Genomic DNA, 6,083 nt, shown 5'->3' on the forward strand with positions numbered 1-6,083 from the left:
TAGGACCACGGAGGTGATTTTCCCCCTGTACTGGGCACTGGGGAGGCTGCTTCTTGAGTACTGTGTTCACTTTCGGCCCCCTCACCACAAGAAGGACATTGAGGCACCAGAACGTGTCCAGAGAAGGGCAACGAAATGGGTGAGGGGTCTGGAGCACATGTCTTATGAGGAGCGGCTGGGGAAACTGGAGTTTTTTAGCCTGGAGAAAAGGAGGCAGAGGGGAGACCTTATCGCTCTCTAAACATATCTAAAACGAGGTTGCAGAGAGGTGGGGGTCCACCTGTTCTGTCAGGTAACGGGTGTTAGAACAAGAGGAGATGTCTTCAAGTTGCGCCAAGGGAAGTTTCGACTGGATATTAAGAATAATTTCTTTACTGAAAGGGTCATCAGGCATTGGAATGCGTTACCCAGGGCAGTGGTGGAGTCCCCATCCCTGGAGGTGTTTAAGGGTCGTGTAGATATAGTGCTGAGGGATATGGTTTAGTGATGGGCTTGTCAGTGTTAGGTTAATGATTGGACTATGTGATCTTACAGGTCTTCTCCAATCTAGGAAATTCTGTGATACTGTGATTCTGTGATGATGGCCCTGGGACAACTTCCCCGGGGTATCCACTGAGCACAGGCACAGCCCAGACCCTGCTTGTCTGGTCTGTCATGTCTCTCGCAGGAGCCCGGCTGTGCCAGGACACTGCTATGTGCCCCCACCCTGCACACTCCCACACTTCAGCTCTTCCCTGGGATTTTCCTCTCTGGGGCACTTGCCAGCCCCGCCAGCCCACACCCTCCCTGAATCTGGACACCTCCTGCTCTCTCCCAGCACAGACCAGCAGAGCAGCCCCATTGGGACTGGTCCACCCAGCCTTCATGCTGAGGAGATATCCACCCCAGGCAGCTTGCAGCCCCCCGTGCCAAATGTCCTTCCCAGGATGGCATGAGAGAATTGGCCCAGGGCACCCTCAGGAAGGTCCTTTGGCCCCAGGGAGAGGGCAGCCTGCCCCAAGCTGCCCCACCGCAGCAAAGAGTTCCTCTTACCATGTCTGTCCTGCACACACGCAGTGCCCTGCTCTTCTCCTGCCACAGCCCATCTTCCCTCAGAGCCTTTTCCCGAAACAGCTCATCCGTGCTGGCCTGGCCAGCCGTTCCTGCACCCCTCCCCAGGTGTCCCACAGCCCCCGAGCTGGTGGTGCGGCTCTGCAGAGCCGGGGGCTGTGGTGCCCAGGGCCATGCTGGTCAGGCTGGGAGGCAGACCCAGCTCGGGTGGCTCTTGCCCCCTCCACCTCAGCACACAGACGTGGCCCCTGTAGCTCCAGAGAAGTTCTCGGAGAAAGGATGTCAGACAAACAAGTCAGTGCAAAGTACTTCAGTTTTTTAAAAACAAAGAGAGAACAGTTTCTTATTTACACAAAGTCTGTGGCTCCCACAACACAGACAGATCCTGACATAGCAATAGGATAAAGGATGATTCTTCACTTTTATTGACAGCATTAACAAAACCCAGAAAAGCTAAAAAACAAACAAATGAAAGGAAAAAAGTACTAAAGACAGTCTGGGCCTGTAATGAGTTACATCATGTGTGATATGTAGAAGATGGGCAGTTCAGTGCTGCTTCTGACAAGATACCAGTCATCAGTTTCCACAGGGCATCCTTGAGTTCCTGGTTCCTCATGCTGTAGATGAGAGGGTTCACTGCTGGAGTCACCACTGAGTACAGAAATGACACCAACAGGTCCGGAGATGGGGAGGAAATGGAGGGGGGCTTCAGGTAGGCAAACATGGCAGTGCTGTTAAACAGGGAGATCACAACCAGGTGAGGGAGGCCCGCGGAAAAGGCGTTGTGCCATCCCTGCTCCGAGGGCATCCTCAGCACAGCCCTCAAGATCTGCACATAGGAAAAGAGAATGAAAGCAAAAGCCCCGAATGCTAGTAAGACACTAAGCACCAGAAGCCCAACTTCCCTGAGGTAGTCTGAATGTGAGCAGCAGAGCTTGAGGATGTGGGGGATTTCACAGAAGAACTGGTGCAGGGCATTGCCCTGGCAGAGGGGGAGTGAAAATGTATTGGCCATGTGCAGCACAGCATAGGGGAAAAACACTGCCCCAGGCAGCTGCTGCCATGCGGACAAAAGCTCTGCTGCCCAGGAGGGTCCCATAGTGCAGGGGATGGCAGATGGCAATGTAGCGGTCATAGGCCATGATGGTGAGAAGAGAAGAAGAGAAAACTCTGCTGAAATGAAAAAGACAAACAGCAAGGCCCGTGTAGAACGTCCTGCATAAGAGATGACGCTGGTGTCCCAGAGGGAATTGGCCATGACTTTGGGGAGAGTGGTGGAGATGGAGCCCAGGTCAAGAACAGAGAGGCTGATGAGGAAGAAGTACATGGGGGTACCAAGAAGACCGAGTGGATAAGGTCCTCTATAGACAGATTGGAGTAGGCTCACATTCACAAGCCCTGGTCCTCAGAGGGAACTTCAGCCACACTGATAGCTGTTGGAAGGAAAGCAGAGCAGAGCATAGGCAACCCAGGAGGTTTCTGGAACACATTAACGATTACATCCTTCTCCAAGTGACAGCAGAGCCAATGAGGAGAGGTGCCATGCTGGACTTTGTCCTGACCAAGAAAGAGGGGCCCATGGGGAATGTCATGGTCCAGGGCAGCTTTGGCTGCAGTGACCTTGAGGTGGCAGAGTCTGGGATCTTTAAGGTGGCTAGGAGAGCGCACAGTAAGCTCTCTATCCTGGACTTCAGGAGATAGACTTTGGCCTCTTCAGGGATCTGCTTGGTGAACTACATTAGGACAAAGCCCTGGAAAGAAGAGGGGGCCATGAAAGTTGGCTAATATCCAAGGGCTACCTCTGCCAAGCTCAGGAGCAACACATCCCGGCAAAGAGGAAGTCAGGCAAAGACAGCAGGAGGCCTGCGTGGATGTCCAAGGAGGTCCTGGTCAATCTCAAATAAACAAAGGAAGCCTACAGAGGGTGGAAGCAAGGACAGGTAGCCTGGCAGGAATTGTCCGAGCAGCGAGAGATCAGGTTAGGAAAGCTAAAGCCCAGGTAGAGGTGAATGGGGCCAGGGGCATGAGGGGCAACAAGAAAACCTTCTATAGGTATGTGGGTGAAAAAAGGAAGATTAGGGAACACGTGGGTCCACACGGGAAGGAACCGTGAGACCTGGTCTCTCGGGACATGGAGAAGGCTGAGATACTCAATGAATTCTTTGTCTCAGTCTTCCCTGGAAAGGGCTCTAACACTGCCGTTGTCCTCTCCCAGGCACTTCCCAGCACTCCCCAGCCCCTGCACAGCTCTGCCCACCTCCCCTGCCCTCTCCCCAGGACAGCCCAGCCCAGCAGCCCAGTCTGGACTGGCCCCACAGCACTGCCCGCCGCAGGCTGATGCAGAGCTCTGGGCACTCACCGCACAGCCCCAGCTCCTCCCAAGGGCACAGCAGCTCCTGGGGGCAGACAAGGAGGTCAGCCTGCCCATCAGCCCCGGGGCTCGTGCTGGCGCCGAGGAAACGAGGAAAGAGTCTAGTCACTCTCTGCCTCTCCGGAATTCATGTTGTGCGTGATCCCCAGCCCTGACTGAATTTGCCCCCTTCTCTCCCCAGTCAGCCCCACGCCCCAGGACAGCACAGCAGTCCTGGCCCTGGGGTCCCCTCAGGAACCTCCTGTGTCTCCCCACTCTCCCCTCCCTGTGCCTGATGAGGCCCTGCTGACTCCCTCGGCACTGCAGCGTCCTTGTGCGTGGACACATTGATTCAGTGCTTTATACTGGTGGACTTCACCTTTGAGGGTGTTTCACCTTCGGAGTCTCCATCCAAGGGCAAGTGTTGAGTCCCTAATCTCGCCTCTCCTCCCCCCTAAAAGATTAATTTCCAGAATGTCCGGTATATGCCATCAGTCCTGTCATACATGAAGAAGACTGAGGAGAGAATGGGAGCTCATGGACCGTCTCCCCTTCCATTGGGCACCAAGAAGAGCGCTTTTAAATCCAGAATATTTGGTGCAGTGGAACCCAATAGTACCATCAGCTTAGCTCCAGAAACATTGAAAAAACAAGGAAAAAAGATTCATTAAAATACTGATTGCTTGAACACGTTCTTGGAAGCAACTTTGGAGGAACAGCCCATCCTTCAGGCACTGCACTTGGGAGGTGCCCTTTTACTGAAGAGCTGTTATCTCTCAGGCCACACCTGACACACTGTTGTGCAAGGGTCAGACACAGTAGGATCAAGCCTCAAGACAAACAGCGTAAACTCAGAAAATTATCTATAAGCAGCATTATCACGAGAGAAAAAAGCAGACTCACAGTTTAAGATAAGTCTTGGGCAATGTGCATGGAAGGGGCAGCAGGTCATTGTCAGTGAAACAGCGTCCATTGGGCCAGTTTCCGTACGGCATCCTTGAGCTCCTGGTTCCTCATGCTGTAGATGAGGGGGTTCACTGCTGGAGGCACCACCGAGTACAACACTGCCACCACGAGGTCCAGAGATAGGGAGGAGATGGAGAGGGGCTTCAGATGGGCAAACGTTCCAGTGCTGATAAAGAGGGAGACCACGGCCAGGTGAGGGAGGCACGTGGAAAAGGCTTTGTGCCGTCCCTGCTCAGAGGGGATCCTCAGCACCGCCCTCAAGATCTGCACATAGGAGAGTACAATGAAAACAAAACACCCAAACACTAAACAGACACCAAACACAAGAAGCCCAACTTCCCTGAGGTAGGAGTGTGAGCAGGAGAGCTTTAGGATGTGGGGGATTTCACAGAAGAACTGGTGCAGGGCATTGCCCTGGCAGAGGGGCAGTGAAAATGTATTGGCCGTGTGCAGGAGAGAATTGAGGAACCCACTGCCCCAGGCAGCTGCTGCCATGCGGACACAAGCTCTGCTGCCCAGGAGGGTCCCGTAGTGCAGGGGATGGCAGATGGCAATGTAGCGGTCATAGGCCATGACGGTGAGAAGGCAATACTCCCCTACAATCAAGAAGACAAAGAAAAAGAGCTGGACAACACATCCCCAGTAGGAGATGGTCCTGGTGTTCCAGAGGGAATTGGCCATGGCTTTGGGGAGAGTGGTGGAGATGCAGCCCAGGTCTATGAGGGAGAGGCTGAGGAGGAAGAAGTACATGGGGGTGTGGAGGCGGTGGTCGCAGGCGATGGCGGTGATGATGAGGCCGTTTCCCAGGAGGGCAGCCAGGTAGATGCCCAGGAAGAGCCCAAAGTGCAAGAGCTGCAGCTCCCGTTTGTCTGCGAACTCCATGAGGAGGAAGTAGGTGATGGAGCTGCTGTTGGACATTTGCTGCCTCTGGGCAGGGGCACCTGTCCAAGGAGGGAAACAGAGTAAGTCAATGCAGACTTCTGTAAGAAAAATGAAAGCCATTTCCCGTAGGCTCTGTCTCTGTTGAATACACTCCCTTTTCATTTTCCAGGAGACCTTCCTCACGTCCATGGCTGGAGCTCTATTTGGCGTTGGCTGCCTGTGCCGTGAGGAGCAGGGCGCTGCCCAGTGGCTGCCGAGGGGTCAGCCCTGCTCTGCAGCAGGGAGTTCATAGGGAGGGTGGTGGCAGGAGCCAGTCCTGGTGTTCTGCTTTGGCTGAGGAACCCACACCTAATGCAGATGGGCTTTTCAACATCTGAACACTCACTGCTATGGAACAAGGATGGCAGAAGGCAGTTGGAGAGGCTTTGGGTATTTTACAGCTCCCCCACCTCCCCTGGGCACTGTTCTGGGATGTCAGAAACCCTCAGCATTTCTGCTGCACTCCAGGAGAACAGAGTGAGTGCTGTGAGACATGAGGATTGCCTGGGGCAGAGAGCAGAGTCAGGGGAGATGGTTTGTCCCTCCATCTTCCACCTTCATGAGATGGAGGGGGATCACCCTCTTCTATTATGCAATCAGACAGTGCTGAGAGCAGAAGGATCCATCTCAGACCATGAAATGTCTCACCCTTTCTCAAGGTCTCAGCAGCCCACCTTTAGCCAAGGACACCCACGGCTCATTTCACCCACCCAACAGCATTTCCTCAGTCACAGAGTCTCTGTGTTTCTCTGTGGGGCTTTCCGATAACACAAAGGTGCTATGGGACAGGTTGGCA

This window comes from Vanellus vanellus (genome assembly GCF_965231255.1).
Source record: "Vanellus vanellus genome assembly, contig: HAP1_SCAFFOLD_53, whole genome shotgun sequence".
In the NCBI taxonomy this organism is placed as follows: Eukaryota; Metazoa; Chordata; class Aves; order Charadriiformes; family Charadriidae; genus Vanellus; species Vanellus vanellus.